Source organism: Triticum aestivum, chromosome 7D, assembly GCF_018294505.1.
Source record: "Triticum aestivum cultivar Chinese Spring chromosome 7D, IWGSC CS RefSeq v2.1, whole genome shotgun sequence".
NCBI lineage: Eukaryota > Viridiplantae > Streptophyta > Magnoliopsida > Poales > Poaceae > Triticum > Triticum aestivum.
Window position 1 is genome coordinate 64282815 of NC_057814.1, and position 18842 is coordinate 64301656.

Consider the following 18842-nt stretch of genomic DNA (forward strand, 5'->3'; position numbering starts at 1 on the left):
CATCCCTTCAGATGAACAGGCTCATGCTTCCTAAACTACATATCACCTGAATGTCTTGCAGGCTAGCAGTGATCATGGCTTTCCGAATAAACATGCATGTTGTCCTGTATGTGAAGTAAACAGTATCACTACCAGACATGAAAAGCAAGAATAAGATGTGCTCGTGTAATGTGAATCGTATGTCTGTGTGAAATATATAATAAGTGTGTAATCGGTGACTTTGCTTAGTTCTGTAAAAGTGAAGACATGTTGTCTACGTAATTTCCAGTTTTCATATGATTATTACATAAAACATGCCAGCTGGGCCATCTTCGCAAATTCGGGGCCGGGCGAAAAACTAAAATGGGGCCCAAATATTTGAACAATTCATATAACAACAGAATTAATATGCGTAAAGGATACTCTCACTTGATTACATGTTTTATTTTTGAACAATTCGTATAACAAAGTCTCGAGCTGAAGAAGAACAAGATGGAACATGGGTGATACCACGATACAACTTCCTGGTAATGGATTTTGCAATTTGCATGAATCGTTTACCTTCATAGTATGGAAACTGATAGGATTTTCTCCTATTGCTGTATGGCCTGATTATGGAGAGGGAATCCATCAACAGGTTAATTGAGCAGGCAATATTAGATGCGGATGGAAGAGGGGTCAAAGTGCTCAGGCTTGGACTCCTAAATCATGCATGTTGACAAAAGTTTTATTGCTTACGCACCATCGTTTTACTTTCAGTGAGATTTTGATGAATTTCATTGAATATTAATAATTTCAGTGGACAGCAATATCTTTACCTTTCGGCCAAAATATTTCAGTCATTTCACTTATACACAAGAATACAAATATTTTTTAAAATTTTCAATTTTTTTTGAATTTTAAGTGAACGTCTCGGTCCTTTGGCCGGAATGCAAACCGAAATCACTGAAATTCAGTAATTCTGGTAGGTGCTGAAATATTTCTGAATGATAAATTTAAAACCACGCGCTTAACTCACTCTTTATACTTTCTTTCATTTGACACTTAGCTTCTGATCGGATAAAAAAACATTCAGAATTGTTGGCAAAAAACTATCTAAGGACAACCACGATTACTCAGACAAGCTTGTGGAACTAATATGGTTTTTACTAGAAGAATTACAAGAGTCAGATGCACTCTTTGCACAAAAATGGTTAGCGCAAACATATTAACCCTTATATTCTTGGTCCCAGGAAAAATAACTCAATGGAAGTGGTGAATTATTTACATAAAAGTGGGTGTTTCTCAGTGGAGGCGGTTCTAAGGTAGTGCATGCCACAACTACAGCTTTATGCGAGAGAGGTGTCCAGGTACCTATCACCTTTCTACTTTGTTGATTTCACTTAGTTTCTCACTGTTTATATGAATTGGTCTCATTTCTTGAAAAGGATGACTATAAATATACGAAATTTTGTTTAGGTAATCATGAACCAAAAGAAGGAATATGAAATTCTCAAACTGCAAGTTGCAGAGAGCAGCACTGGCTATCTGAAATTCTGCAGTGATGAAATACCTCAGATAAAAGTTACTGAATGAAAACACTCAAGAAACTTTCTAGGGTGCAGATATTGTAAGCGGGGTATAGTACTACTAGAGATATTGGGAAGGATCGTGAATGCTTCTATAAACCTTGCGAAAATAATACATCCAATGTTTTGTTGATGGAAAACAGTAGCACATATTATGCTATAGTGTCATCTACCAGCAAATGTCATGAAATTACAATGTAAGCCTATGTAGCTAGCATATATAGTGTAGGAACAAACACTCCAAGAAACAATATATTCAATGATTACTTCTTCACTGCTACAGATCTGGATAGGCGATATCATAGATGTTAAGCAACAAATGGGGGCAATGTACATCATAGTTTCCGCTTAAGAGGGCACACAAGGATTGCACTTACATGAGTAACCCTGCAATGAAGATCCCAAAGGCAATGCGGAACGTCCACACCACTGAGACATACTAGCAATATGTTCTCATTATTAGCTGATTCTGTAAATCTCGAGAAAAGCGAAATAGGATGATTCGATGTCCATAATCTGATTGACACTGTCGCTTTATGAATAGAATTGGATTCAAAGAAGGGTGATGAGGGCATGGCGCATTGCTGGAGTGGTACATGCACTAGAACGTTGGAGCCTCTCCATGAGTGCGGAGATGATATGATGAACACCGCAAAGGTCTTTTTTTCCGGGAATATGCTTAAGAGCGTATCTTTTCATTGATAGGGGGATAGAACATACAGATTCACGCCACGTTCACGTACACCTACAGGTGTGTCCGTGGCGATCCAGTGAGCAGAAAGAGAAGAGGATGCTCAGCCTCGCATACAATGTCATGTTACAGGGATAAAATCTTTCAGTCCTTTGGCTCCGGCATTTGCCCAGGAGCGAGCCTCTTCCTCGATAGCATCAACGACTATTGATGTGGCGGGAGAGATCTTGTCAAAGATGATAGAGTTGCGATGGCGCCAAAGTGTCCAAGCCGTGACGCCTGCCACGGTAGTGAGGCCACGGCGAGCGGCAGCCGGTATGGTACGGAGGGCGGTGGACAACCAGGTGAAGAAGGCGGAAGAGCCATCAGGTGGCTGTGCCGTCATTCGACACCAAGAGAGCACCTCGTGCCAGGTAACTCTCGCGAAATGCAGCCCACGAGGATGTGATGAAGGGTCTCGGGCTCTTGCATGTAGAGAACGCATGTCGGCACGTGAGGCAGGCCCTGATGGGCGAGCCTGTCGGCAGACCAGCAGCGATTTAAAGAGGCCAGGTACATGATACGTCTCCAACGTATCTACTTTTTCTCACGCTTTTCCTCTTGTCTTGGACTCTAATTTGCATGATTCGAGTGAAACTAACCTCGGACTGACGTTGTTTTCAGCAAAACTACCATGGTGTTGTTTTTGTGCAGAAATAAAAGTTCTCGGAATTGAACGAAACTTTGCGAGGAATTTTTATGGAATATTTAAGAAATATTGGAGCAAATAACTACCAGAGGGGCCCACCAGATGGGCACAACCCACCTGGGCGCGCCACGGAGCCCAGGCGCACCCTGGTGGGTTGTGCCCTCCTCGGCCCACCTCCGGTGCCCATCTTATGGTATATAAGTCATTTTGACCTAGAAAAAATAAGGAGAGGGCTTTCAGGACGGAACGCCGCCGTCTCGAGGTGGAACTTGGGCAGGAGCACTTTTGTCCTCCGACGGAGCGATTCTGCCGGGGGAACTTCCCTCCCGGAGGGGAAATCATCGTCATCGTCATCACCAACAACTCTCCCATCTTGGGGAGGGCAATCTCCATCAACATCTTCAGCAGCACCATCTCATATCAAACCCTAGTTCATCTCTTGTATTCAATCTTTTTACCGGAACTATAGATTGGTGCTTGTGGGTGACTAGTAGTGTTGATTACATCTTGTAGTTGATTAATATATGGTTTATTTGGTGGAAGATTATATGTCCAGATCCATTATGCTATTTAATACTCCTCTGATCATGTGCATGTTTATCATTTGTGAGTAGTTACTTTTGTTCTTGAGGTCATGGGAGAAATCATGCTGCAAGTAATCATGTGAATTTGATATATGTTCGATATTTTGATAGTATGTACGTTGTGATTCCCTTTGTGGTGTCATGTGAACGTCGACTACATGACACTTCACCATATTTTGGGCCTAAGGAAATGCATTGTGGAGTAGCAATTAGATGGTGGGTTGCGAGAGTGACAGAAACTTTTTACCAGTTTATGCGCCGTTCCATAAGGGACCGATTGGATCCTAGAGTTTAATGCTATGGTTAGAATTTATTCTTAATACTTTTCTCGTCGTTGCGGATGCTTGTGGGAGGGTTAATCATAAGTAGGGGGTTTGTTCAAGTACGAACAGCACCTAAGCACCGGCCCACCCACATATCAAATTATCAAAGTAGCGAACACAAGTCAAACCAACATGATGAAAGTGACTAGATGAAATTCCCGCGTACCCTCAAGAACGCTTTGCTTATCATAAGACCGTTTTGGCCTGTCCTTTGCCTCAAAAGGATTGGGCTACCTTGCTGCACTTTTGTTAGTACTATCGTTACTTGCTCGTTACAAATTATCTTGCTATCAAACTACTACGCTTCTTACAATTTCAGCACTTGCAGACATTACCTTACTGAAAACTACTTGTCATTTCCTTCTGATCCTCGTTGGGTTCGACACTCTTACTTATCGAAAAGAGCTACAATTGATCCCCTATACTTGTGGGTCATCAAGGCTATTTTCTGGCGCTGTTGCCGGGGAGTGAAGCGCCTTTGGTAAGTGGAATTCGGTAAGGAAACATTTATATAGTGTGCTGAAATTTATTGTCACTTGTTACTATGAAAAACAATCCTTTGAGGGGTTTGTTCGGGGTATCTTCACCTCATCCGGAACCAGAATTAGCTACCCCTCAACCTACTGCACCTACTGAAAATATTGAATATGAAATTCCTTCGGGTATGATAGAACAACTGCTAGCTAATCCTTATGCAGGAGATGGAACAAAACATCCTGATATGCACTTGATATATGTGGAATAAATTTGTGGATTGTTTAAGCTTGAAGGTCTACCCCGAGATGAGGTGATGAAAAAGGTTTTCCCTTTATCTTTGAAGGGAAAAGCATTGGCATGGTATAGGCTATGCGATGATATTGGATCATGGAATTGGAATCGCTTGAAATTGAAATTTTACCAAAAATTTTATCCTATGCATCTAGTTCATCATGATCGGAATTATATATATATTTTTTGGCCTCGTGAAGGATAAAGTACCGCTCTAGCTTGGGGGAGGCTTAGGTCAATGTTATATTCATGCCCCAATCATGAGCTCTCAAGAGAAATTATTATCCAGAACTTTTATGCTCGGCTTTCTCGTAATGATCAAACCATGCTTGATACTTCATGTGCTGGTTCTTTTATGAAGGAGACTATTGAATTCCGGTGGGATCTTTTGGAAAGAATTAAACGCAACTCTGAAGATTGGGAACTCGACGAAGGTAAAGAGTCAAGTATTAAACTTAAGCATGATTGTGTTAAATCTTTTATGGATACAGATACTTTTCAAAAGTTTAGCACTAAATATGGACTTGACTCTGAGATAGTAGCCTCCTTTTGTGAATCATTTGCTTCTCATGTTGATCTCCCTAAAGATAAGTGGTTTGAGTATCACCCACCTATTAAAGAAGAAATTAAAAAACCAGTACCAGGTAAGGAAGAAACTATACTTTATAATGTTGATCTAGTTGTTCCTTCTGCTTATATTGAGAAACCACCTTTCCCTGTTAGGATAAAAGAACATGCTAAAGTTTCAACTGTGGTTAACAAAAGCTTTGTTAGAACACCTAAACCTGGTGAACAAATTAAAGTAGAACCTAGCATTGCTATGGTTAAAGATCTCTTAGAGGAAGATATGGATGGGCATGTTATTTACTTCTGTAATGAAGCTGCTAGAATTGCTAAACCTGATAAAAAAGATAATCATAGACCTGTTGTTGGCATACCTGTCATCTCAGTTAAAATAGGAGATCATTGTTATCATGGTTTATGTGACATGGGTGCTAGTGTGAGTGCTATTCCTTACACTTTATATCAAGAAATTATGAAAGACATAGCACCTGCTGAGATAGAAGAAATAGATGTTACTATTAAACTTGCTAATAGATACACCATATCACCAATTGGGATTGTTAGAGATGTTGAAGTCTTGTGTGGGAAAGTAAAATATCACTGTTTTCTTGTTCTTGGTTCCCCACAAGATGACTTCTGTCCCATTATTTTTGGTAGACCTTTCTTGAATACAGTTGATGCTAAGATAGATTGTGAGAAACAAACTGTTGGTGTTAGCTTTGGTGGTGAGTCCCATGAGTTTAATTTTTCCAAGTTTAGTAGAAATCTTCATGAAAAGGAATTGCCTAGTAAGGATGAATTAATTGGTCTTGCTTCTATTGCTGTGCCACCTACTGATCCTTTAGAACAATATTTGCTAGACCATGAAAATGAGTTACATATGCATGAAAGAAATAAAATAGAGAAGATTTTCTTTGAACAACGTCCTCTACTTAAACACAATTTGCCTGTTGAAACTCTAGGAGGTCCTCCTCCACCTAAAGGTGATCCTCTGTTTGAATTAGAACAATTGGCAGACACTTTGAAATATGCTTATCTTGGTGAAAAGAAGATATATCCTGTTATTATTAGTGCTAACCTTTCAGAATATGAAGAAGAAAGATTATTGAAAGTTCTAAGGAAGCACCGAGCTGCTATTGGATCACTACAAGAAACTTGTTAATACATGACAGTCCTTGTCCGTCACAGATCAGCCAAAATCCGGCATGCGTCCAAATCCTTGACGGATTTGAAATCCGTCATGTATATCGCGTCATAATTTGACACTGTACCTTCCATGACGGATCTTGGCCGTCATGGATCTGCCCCAGGCCTGCCAAGCCCAAACTAGGTCGTGACGGAACAAACTGTCACCGATTTGCATGACGTGGATGCAACATGGACCTGACAAGGCGTCTACGTGGATCTGACGTGGATACGAACATGGCCCATGTTGTAACCAGCCCAATTAAGGATTTGGCCCAATAATTTTGGTGTACGGTCCAACCGATTAGCTGTTTATCTTTGTCATGTCCTGTTTTTTTAGTCCAACCCATTAGGCCTTTTTTGTACAGCCTGTTTTCTCGATACAAGACAATTTACAACAGGACAACCAAATTATATATTCCTTAAAAAAATAGCAATTGTTTACATGACAATACCGGTTTCCAACAATCTAATCTGATTTGAAAAAGCAAAGCTTAATATCAAAACATCACGAGCATATCTAGAAAGCCCTATAAATATATTTTTTAAGAGTGAGTTACATGACTTGAAAGAAAATGCACTACTAGCTGATTTTTATCTCCAACACTAACGATTGTAGGCAGCTATCCGGACCCAAGAAATCCTGCTAAAAATCTTCAATCTCCAGTAACATGGATTAACTGCCAAACCTGTGTAGAATCAGAACACAATCAAAATTATAATAAGTTATAAAAGTAAGCTCCCAAATGAATCCAAAGAGTAATAATATTAGTTGATTTTCCAAGCAATCATCTGTGGACACACCACTACTATACTAAGGTACCACGTAAATGTGGGCAACACACGTGAAAACAAGCAAAATTAGTCCAAAGAAAAGTGTGTCGAATGAAAGTATAATCAAGTTAGCTTACAAGTGATGAGTAACAAACACACATCACATAACTAAAAGTGTATTAGTAGCGGCAGTTGGTTCAGCCATTGGTTCTGGACCAAACAAACAGTAAGTGCATGGGGCTAACCAGGCTAAAAGCTCTCTATTTTATGGCCTAGCAAACAAACATGAGATTTCTCAAAGAAGAAAGCAAACAAACATGATACAGACAAGTACTTGGTTTTTTTTGTTGTGAGAGAAAGTTGGGCGCCTGTACAGGTATTTAATTTATCTGGATCAAACATTTCTGCACTCTAAAAAGAAATCTGAACAAAAGTGAGAGAGACAGGCACTTAGTTTTTTTTTTGTGAGAGGAAGCTGTGCGTGCCTGTACAAGTACTTGGTTTTGGTTTTTCTGGATCGAAGTTTCTGTACAAGCGACCAGCTGAAAATTATGTAAAGAAAATTCAGCCAGCATAGACACTGTACCACACCATTCCTTAACAAACAAGAATGTTAGTAAAGAAGTGACAGACTAACTTCAAGATAATTAACACAAACTAGGCATAAGCATAGGATAAGTTCAAATCAAATGTTATGTTGTGGACTATATTAACTCAATGTTTAAATCAATATCGGCAGCGGAGGATTTTTCATCTAACTTGATGCTTATGCTGCAAGTTCATCTCAAAGTGCCAACATATGCAGTACTAAACAATACTTGCTTGCCAAGTGAACTTCGAATGGCATGCAAAATATTAACAAAGAATATGATACAGCTTCACTGAGAGATCTCCCACACTAATAGTTTATTTGTGGAGTACTAAGCGGTATACTTGTTATTACATGAAAAATTCAAAATCTGTAGAAGCAGAATCATAACCCATGAACAACAAGAGATAGCAACTCTAGTAGAGTATCAATAAAATGCATAATATCAGGGACATTGTACAATGCAGATTTTATGCGCACAAAAATATCTGTACAGTTATAATTGTACTGGAACCACACAACAGTCCACACCTTGAACAACTCAAAGTCTACAGCCTGAATAATTCACATCAAGAATAGAAGGGTATCAAGCTCACCCTGTTCTGCTGGAGGACCGTGGCGTCGGCGTCGATCAGGTGGGAGATGCACTGACTATAATGTGCAAAGCAAAGATATTAGTGTGACAATTGGATATGGTCTCATTTCATTATTATTGCAATGCAAATGTTGTCTCAACTGAACCAAATTCTTAAAGAACTATGCCTTCCCAAAAGTCTAAATTTACTAACTGAATTCTTAAAGAATTGATTCAATTGCATACTAACTGAACTAAGAAGGAACAATTTACAATGGGTAGCCGCACATTACTTTCCCTTTCTTCATGATGTACCTGAGGTTTCTCATGCATAAAGTAACAAGTATCTATTTACTACTTGGAATGAATGAACTAGCATTAGAAACCTGAAGTTGTGCAACACCGACCTTCCTTTGGATATTGTAAAAAGAACATATTTTCCATCTTTGCATTGGTAAGACTAAAACAAATATATTACACCATATTACTCGTCCTTGAAATGTGCCAACTAAAATGAAATACCTAGGCATCACCTGCCCTGGATGTCCTGTGCTCAATCATGCAAAGTACAAACTTACAGCATTCATGTGATATCTATCTGGTTAACCTTAGCTATGCTATCAGGAATCAAAAGTGATCAGTCACAAGCGAATGTTGCAAATAAATTTTGAGAATACAAATTCCAACAGTACACATGATTGTTATCAGTTCGACCAATACTCATGAACAACACACGAAATAAGATAAGCAGGAGATGTTGTAGCGGAGAGAGCAGAGGTACAAGTGCTCACTGAAGAAGATCGTAGGCGATGCAGCGGCCGCAGTTCAGGTTGGCTACCACCGTCGCACGACAGAGGAGGCCATCACATGATGCACGGGATGCACGGCCGCGCCGGAGACGCGACAAAGGAGGTCGGGGTCAACGCCATACAGACCAACACGCGCGAGCGCACCTAGCTAGGGGGCGCCACCCAGGGGTGGAGAGGGCGCGGTGTCCGACGAGGAGGAGCCGTCGGAGACGAGCCGGTGATGGACGTGACGCCCTAGCCGAAACCCTAGCCATAGGCGAGGGGTCGTGGGCGAGCGCTGGAGACCAAAAGTGGCGGATCCAGCCGGACCAGAGGACGAAGGGGTCGGAGACTAGCTCGTCGGTGTGCTGCGAGCTGGTGGACGTCGCCGGAATCGATGGCGTTGGTCGCGGCGTGAGGGTCGCATGAGACAGAGAGTTGGGTCGCGAGAGGAGTGGATGGGTGGGGGATGCAGTGGATCTGACAGCTGCCGGAGCTTTGATGTGAGAGAAGGGGAGGGGAGGGCCGGCGGTGAGCTGTCGGAGGAGCCATGGGAAGGGGTGGTGGGTGGCGGCGGTGGGGAATCGGGAGGGGGCTGTGTGGATGAGGGAAAGAGGAGGGATCTAGGGGGAGGGCTTTAGGGTTAGCACTTTACATGGTGGTCGGTTAGGCGGGCTTTAGCGGGCTTAGGCGGGCTTGCGGGGCTGTACCAGGCTGTCCATGATAGTTTTTGAAATTGTCATGGCGAATCCATCATGGACTAACATGTTTTTTGTAGTGGATATACTCTTGATGATTTAAAGGGCATTAGTCCCACTCAATGTCAGCACAAAATTAATACGGAACATGATGCTAAACCCGTTGTTGATCACCAATGTCGGTTAAATCCGAAGATGAAAGAGGTGGTAAGAACAGAAATATTAAAACTTCTGGAAGCAGGTATAATTTATCCTATAGCTGATAGTAGATGGGTAAGTCCGGTTCATTGTGTCCCTAAGAAAGGAGGTATTACTGTTGTTCCTAATGATAAGAATGAGCTTATTCCACAAAGAATTATTACAGGCTATAGAATGATAATTGATTTTAGAAAATTAAATAAAGCAACTAGAAAAGATCATCACCCTTTGCCTTTTATTGATCAAATGCTTGAAAGATTATCTAAGCACACACACTTTTGCTTCCTTGATGGATACTCTGGCTTTTCACAAATACCTTTTTCTCAACCTGATCAAGAAAAGACCACTTTTACTTGTCCTTTTGGAACCTATGCTTATAGACGTATGCCTTTTGGTTTATGTAATGCACCTGCTACCTTTCAAAGATGTATGACTGCTATATTCTCTGACTTTTGTGAAAAGATTGTTGAAGTTTTCATGGATGACTTTTCTGTTTATGGGAAGTCTTTTGATGATTGTTTAAGCAATCTTGATCGAGTTTTGCAGCGATGTTAACAAACAAATATTGTCTTGAATTGGGAGAAGTGCCACTTTATGGTTAATGAAGGCATTGTCTTGGGTCATAAGATTTCTGAGAAGGGTATTGAAGTGGACAAAGCTAAGGTTGATGCCATTGAGAAAACGCCATGTCCTAAGGACATCAAAGGTATTCGTAGTTTCCTAGGTCATGCTGGTTTCTATAGGAGATTTATCAAAGACTTTTCTAAAATTTCTAGGCCTCTTACTAATCTTTTGCAAAAGGATATCCCTGTTGTGTTTGATGATGATTGTATTGAAGCCTTTGAAACACTCAAGAAAGCCTTAATCTCTGCACCTATTGTTCAACCACCTGATTGGAACTTGCCTTTTGAAATTATGTGTGATGCTAGTGATTATGTTGTTGGTGCTGTTCTAGGACAAAGAGTTGATAAGAAACTGAATGTTATTCATTATGCTAGTAAAACTCTAGACAGTGCTCAAAGAAATTGTGCTACTACTAAAAAAGAATTCTTACCAGTGGTGTTTGCTTGTGATAAATTTAGATCTTATATTGTTGATTCCAAAGTAACTGTTCACACAGACCACACTGCTATTAAATACCTTATGGAAAAGAAATATGCTAAACCTAGACTTATTCGTTGGTTTCTCCTATTACAAGAATGTGATTTACATATCATTGATAGAAAGGAGCTGAGAACCCCGTAGCTGATAACTTGTCTAGGCTTGAAAATGTGCTTGATGACCCACTACCTATTGATGATAGTTTTCCTGATGAGCAGCTAGCTGCAATAAATGTTGCTAGTAGTACTCCTTAGTATGCTGACTATGCTAATTACATTGTTGCTAAATATTTACCGCCTAGCTTTACATACCAACAGAAGAAAAAAAAATTCTTCTGTGATTGAAGACATTACTTTTGGGATGACCCACATCTTTATAAAGAAGGAGTAGAGGGTATTATTAGACGTTGTGTACCTGAGCATGAACAGGGACAAATCCTACGGAAATGTCAATCTGAGGCTTATGGAGGGCATCATGCTGGAGATAGAACTGCTCACAAGGTATTGCAGTCTGGATTTTATTGGCCTACTCTCTTCAAGGATGCCCGTAAGTACGTCTCATCTTGTGATGAATGCCAAAGAATAGGTAATATTGGTAAGCGTCAGGAAATGCCTATGAATTATTCACTTCCTGTTGAACCATTTGATGTTTGGGGATTTGATTACATAGGACCTTTTCCTTCCTCTAATGGGTATACACATATTTTGGTTGCTGTTGATTATGTTACTAAATGGGTAGAAGCTATTCCAACCAGTAGTGCTGATCACAACACCTCTATAAAAATGCTTAAGGAAGTTATTTTCCCAAGGTTTGGAGTCCCTAGATATTTGATGACTGATGGTGGTTCACACTTTATTCATGGTGCTTTTCGTAAAATGCTTGTCAAGTATGATGTTAACCATAGAATTGCATCACCCTATCATCCTCAGCCTAGGGGTCAAGTTGAACTTAGCAATAGAGAAATAAAATTAATTTTGCAAAAGACTGTCAATAGGTCCAGGAAGAATTGGTCTAAGAAATTAGATGATGCACTTTGGGCTTATAGAACAACATATAAAAATCCTATGGGTATGTTTCCTTATAAAATGGTTTATGGAAAAGCTTGTCATTTGCCTCTTGAGTTAGAACATAAAGCTTATTGGGCAGTCAAAGAATTCAATTATGATTTCAAACTTGCTGGGGAAAAGAGGTTATTTGATGTTAGCTCATTTGATGAATGGAGAATCCACGCTTATGAAAAGGCAAAATTATTCAAAGAAAAAGTTAAAAGATGGCATGACAAGAGAGTTCAAAAGCGGGAGTTTAAAGACGGAGAATGTGTTCTTTTGTACAACTCTCGTTTCAGATTCTTTGCAGGAAAGCTCCTCTCAAAATGGGAAGGCCCATATGTCATCGAGGAGGTTTACCGGTCTGGAGCCATCAAAATAAATAATTCCGAAGGCAGTAACCCGAGGGTTGTCTATGGGCAATGAATAAAGCATTATTTCTCAGGTACGGCCATTAATGTTGAAAGTAATATTATCCAAACTTTGACACCGGAAGAACACATAAAAGAGTCCTTCCGGAACACTCCAGAATCATGGAAATAAGGAGGTACGTGATATGGTAAGTAAAAGGACTCCGGAAAATCCGCAAAGTATTTTTTGTCAGTTTTGGAATATTTTAAAATTTTGGAAATAAAGAAACTACCAGGAAGCGTCCCCTGGGGGGAACAAGAGACCAGGGCGCGCCAGGCTTGCCTGGCACGCCCAGGTGGGTTGTGCCCACCTCGGACACCTCCCCGACTCCGTTTTCTTTTCGTATGCTTTTCCTCCATGTCAGGACCCCGATCCTAAGTCACAGCGATCTAGCATGTAACACATCATATCACTTTGCGGCCTCACGCATGGTATCCCCACGGGTGCCACCTTACCTGGCCTGGGACCGTTTGTGCCTTTTTGCTCACGTATATGATAGTGTCGCTAGCATCGATATGACAGAGAACTCGGGCTGACATGACTAGTCGTGAATCCAAAGTGGCACTAACTTACAGGGACAGGCATACATGACCCAGCAACGAACATGTCGATCATCAATGTATGAACCCAAGTCGTAGCAAGTTATAAGGACTTAAAGGAACAACGCGTGATATTTCCCTGAAGGGACAGACACAGGAACGAAGAAGGACACATGTCGGCCAACCTAAGTGTTCCGGAGCGGTAGCAAGCTACCATGGCTCAGTGGAAGCACTAGAGACATTCGCCGGTAAGAGAGGCTACCAAGAATAAACAACTAGGTTGTCGGATCCCACACATACCAAGCATTTCAATAACATACACACAATATGCCCGATATGTGCAAATACAACATGGCATCACAACAAGAATCTACGACTCAAAGTGTTTATTCAATAGGCTCCGAGGAGCCAAGCATTACAAACATGGGTCTCATGACCCAACATTCAGAGCATACAAACAACGGAAGCATAACATGTCTGAGCCCACACAACTACAAATGAAAAGGGCTGAGAAACCTGACTAGCTACAAGATCCTCCTAAGGGTACAAGATCGTAGCTAAGGTAACAAGCTAAATGTGGAAGTCCACACGGAACTACTAGTGAGACTGAAGTCTCTCTGCAAAAACATAAATTAAGTAAACGTGAGTAAAAAATGTACCCAGCAAGACTTACATCAGAACTAGCTACATATGCATCAGTATCAACAAAGGGATGGTGGGGTTTAAATGCAGCAGGCCAGTTTTGACTCAGTGGCTATCCTGAACTACGACTGCTGGTAACTCTTTTGAGGTGGCGCACACGAGTCCACGTATTCACCAATCAATACACCACTATGGATCCGCTCCCGTCTCCCTACGAGACACCATCCATAGCACTCACGCTTATCTTGCACATTTTAGAGTATCCACTTTCACTTATCTATGAACTGCATAAGCAACCCAGTAGTCCATTACCGCGGACGCGGCTATTCGAATAGATCATGTTAACCATGACTCAATGGAACCCGTCCCCGTCCCATCATCAACGTTCCCTCTTGGAACACGTATCTACGTCAAGTCCGGACACTGTGCCATGCTGTGTGTCAGCCGGACACACGCGTCATGCGTCACCTGCCTGCACACCTGACCGCAAATGTCCGTGTAACCGAAAGGTAGGCTCTGATGAGCACGGAACTTAATTCTTGTGAGCCGTATCACGAGACAATCCACCATGTTCTCCGACACTGCCTCTCATCACCAACTTGACCAAAACAGGTCAAGACACTTAAGTATCATCATTAGGACATCATCATTCCAATTCATCGCCCAGATGGATCAGACCCGATACAACTCTAAGCATAGAAAACGAGCATGGAAGAGTGGTCACAACAAAGCTCAAGCAACTCCTTAGCTGTTGGAAATATGCCCTAGAGGCAATAATAAAATGGTTATTATTATATTTCCTTGTTCATGATAATTGTCTATTGTTCATGCTATAATTGTATTGACCGAAAACCGTAATACATGTGTGAATACATAGACCACAACATGTCCCTAGTAAGCCTCTAGTTGACTAGCTCGCTGATCAATAGATGGTCATGGTTTCCTAGCCATGGACATTGGATGTCGTTGATAACGGGATCACATCATTAGGAGAATGATGTGATGGACAAGACCCAATCCTAAGCATAGCACAAGATCGTGTAGTTCGTTTGCTAGAGCTTTTCTAATGTCAAGTATCATTTCCTTAGACCATGAGATTGTGCAACTCCCGGATACCGTAGGAATGCTTTGGGTGTATCAAACGTCACAACGTAACTGGGTGGCTATAAAGGTGCACTATAGGTATCTCCGAAAGTGTCTGTTGGGTTGGCACGAATCGAGACTGGGATTTGTCACTCCGTATGACGGAGAGGTATCTCTGGGCCCACTCGGTAATGCATCATCATAATGAGCTCAATGTGACTAAGGAGTTAGCCACGGGATCATGCGTTACGGAACGAGTAAAGAGACTTGCCGATAACGAGATTGAACGAGGTATGGGGATACCGACAATCGAATCTCGGGCAAGTAACATACCGATAGACAAAGAGAATTGAATACGGGATTGATTGAATCCCCGACATCGTGGTTCATCCGATGAGATCATCGTGGAACATGTGGGAGCCACCATGGGTATCCAGATCCTGCTGTTGGTTATTGGTCGGAGAACGTCTCAGTCATGTCTGCATGGTTCCCGAACCCGTAGGCTCTACACACTTAAGGTTCGGTGATGCTAGAGTTGTTACGGGAAATAGTATGTGGTTACCGAAGGTTGTTCAGAGTCCCGGATGAGATCCCGGACGTGACGAGGAACTCCGGAATGGTCCGGAGGCAAAGATCGATATATTGGACGAAGGGTATTGGAGTCCGAAATTGTTCCGGGGGTACCGGGTGACGACCAACGTGTCCGAAAGGGGTTTCGGAGGCCCCGGCAATCGTTGGGGGGCCTTATGGGCCAAGGGGAGGGCGCACAGCAGCCCACTAAGGGGCTGTGCGCCCCTCCCACCTCGTCCACGTAACGTGGAGAGGTGGGGCGCCTCCCCTAGGGCAGCCACCCCTCCCAGCTTGGGGGGCAAGTTTCCTATGGGTGGGGGCGCCCAAACCCATCTAGGGTTTCCCTTGTGGCCGCCGCCCCTCGCCTAGGGCGCCTCCTCCTCCCCCCTTCCCCCTATATATAGTGAGGGAGAGAGAGGGCAGCCGCACCCCTTCCCTAGGTGCAGCCCCTCCCTCCTCCAACACCTCCTCGTCCTCCATAATTCTTGGCGAAGCCCTCCCAGAGAACCACGAGCTCCACCACCACCACGCTGTCGTGCTGCCGGAGCTTTCCCTCAACTTCTCCTCTCCCCTTGCTGGATCAAGAAGGAGGAGACGTCCCCGGGCTGTACGTGTGTTGAACGCGGAGGCACTGTCCGTTCGGCGCTAGATCGGATCTTCCGCGATTTGAATCGCCGCGAGTACGACTCCATCAACCGCATTCTTGTAACGCTTCCGCTTAGCGATCTTCAAGGGTATGAAGATGAACTCCCTCTCTCTCGTTGCTAGCATCTGCTAGATTGATCTTGGTGGCATGTAGGAAAATTTTGAATTATTACTACGTTCCCCAACAGTGGTATCAGAGCCAGGTCTATGCGTAGATTCTATGCACGAGTAGAACACAAAGTAGTTGTGGGCGATGGTTTGTTCAATTTGCTTACCGTTACTAGTCTTATCTTGATTCAGCGGCATTGTGGGATGAAGCGGCTGGGACCGACCTTACACGTACTCTTACGTGAGACAGGTTCCACCGACTGACATGCACTAGTTGCATAAGGTGGCTAGCGGGTGTCTGTCTCTCCCACTTTAGTAGGATCGGATTCGATGAAAAGGGTCCTTATGAAGGGTAAATAGCAATTGGCATATCACCGTTGTGGCTTTTGCGTAGGTAAGAAACATTCTTGCTAGAAACCCATAGCAGCCACGTAAAACATGCAACAACAATTAGAGGATGTCTAACTTGTTTTTGCACGGTAAGCTATGTGATGTGATATGGCCAAAAGGATGTGATGTATGAAATTGATCATGTTCTTGTAATAGGAATCATGACTTGCATGTCGATGAGTATGACAACCGGCAGGAGCCATAGGAGTTGTCTTAATTTATTGTATGACCTGCGTGTCAATGAAAACGCCATGTAATTACTTTACTTTATTGCTAACCGTTAGCCATAGTAGTAGAAGTAATAGTTGGCGAGACGACTTCATGAAGACACGATGATGGAGATCATGGTGTCATGCCGCTGACGAAGGCGATCATGCCGCGCCTCGAAGATGGAGATCAAAGGCGCAAGATGATATTGGCCATATCATGTCACTTTATGGTTTGCATGTGATGTTTGTCATGTTTACATCTTATTTGCTTAGAACGACGGTAGCATAAATAAGATGATCCCTCACTAAAATTTCAAGAAATTTGTTCCCCCTAACTGTGCACCGTTGCGAAGGTTCGTTGTTTCGAAGCACCACGTGATGATCGGGTGTGATAGATTCTAACGTCCGCATACAACGGGTGTAAGCCAGATTTACACATGCGAAACACTTAGGTTGACTTGACAAGCCTAGCATGTACAGACATGGCCTCGGAACACAAGAGACCGAAAGGTCGAACATGAGTCGTATAGTAGATACGATCAACATGGAGATGTTCACCGTTGATGACTAGTCCGTCTCACGTGATGATCAGACACGACCTAGTTCATTCGGATCATGTATTACTTAGATGACTAGAGGGATGTCTATCTGAGTGGGAGTTCATTAATTAATTTGATTATATGAACCTAATTATCATGAACATAGTCTAAATTGTCTTTGCAAGTATGTTGTAGATTAATAGCTCACGCTTTACCTCCCTGTTTTAATACGTTCCTAGAGAAAGACTAAATTGAAAGATATTGTAAGCAATTGTGCGGACTAGGGCCGTAGTCTGAGGATTGTCCTCACTGCTAGATAAGAAGGCTTCTGTCCTTGATGCACCGCTCGGTGTGCCAACCCCTCTGGCATCATCTGTGGATGTTGTGAACATCTGGCAGACACGTTCTGATGACTACCTGATAGTTTAGTGCACCATGCTTTACGGCTTAGAGTCGGGGCTCCAAAAGCGTTTTGAACGCCATGGAACATATGAGATGTTCCAAGAGCTGAAATTGGTATTTCAGGCTCGTGCCCGTGTTGAGAGGTTTGAGACCTCTTGCAAGATCTTTGCCTACAAGATGGAGGAGAATAGCTCAGCCAGTGAGCATGTGCTCAGAATGTCTGGGTACTTCAATTTCTTGAACCAAGTGGGAGTTAATCTTCTAGATAAGAGAAGTGATTGACGGAGTTCTCCAATCACTATCACCAAGCTAACTAGAGCTTCGTGATGAACTATAACATGCAAGGGAAGTTGATCCCGGAGCTGTTCGTCGTGCTTAAGGCCGTAAAGGTAGAAGTCAAGAAGGAGCATGAAGTGTTGATGGTTAACAAGACCACTAGTTTCAGAGAAGGGCAAGGGCAAGGGCAAGAACGGAAACTTCATGAATGGCAAGCCAGTTGCCGCTCTAGTGAAGAAACCCAAGAACCCAAACCCGAGACGAAGTGCTTCTATAAGGGGAACGGTCACTAGTAGCAGAACTACCTCAAATACTTGGTAGATAAGAAGGCTGGCAACTTCAACAAAAGTATATTTGATATATGTGTTATTGATGTGTACCTTACTAGTACTCCTAGTAGCACATGGGTATTAGATACCGGTTCAGTTGCTAATATTGGTAACTCGAAACAAAAGCTACGGAATAAACAGAGACTAGCTAAGGGCGAGGTGACGATGTGTGTTGGAAGTGTTTCCAAGGAGGATATGATCACCATCGCACACTCCCTCTACCTTCGGGATTAGTATTGAACCCAGATAAATGTTGTTTGCATTGGTGTCTGCGTTGAGCATGAACATGATTCGATCATGTTTATTGCAATACGGCTATTCATTTACGTCAGAGAATAATGGTTATTCTGTTTACATGAATAATACCTTCTATGGTCATGCACCCAATGTGAATGGTTTATTGAATCTCGGTCGTAGTGATACACATGTTCATAACATTGATGCCAAAAGATGTAGAGTTGATAATGATAGTACCACTTTCTTGTGGCACTGCCGCTTAGGTCATATTGGTGTAAAGCGCATGAAGAACCTCCATGCTAATGGACTTTTGGAGTCACTTGATTTTGAATCACCTGACACAT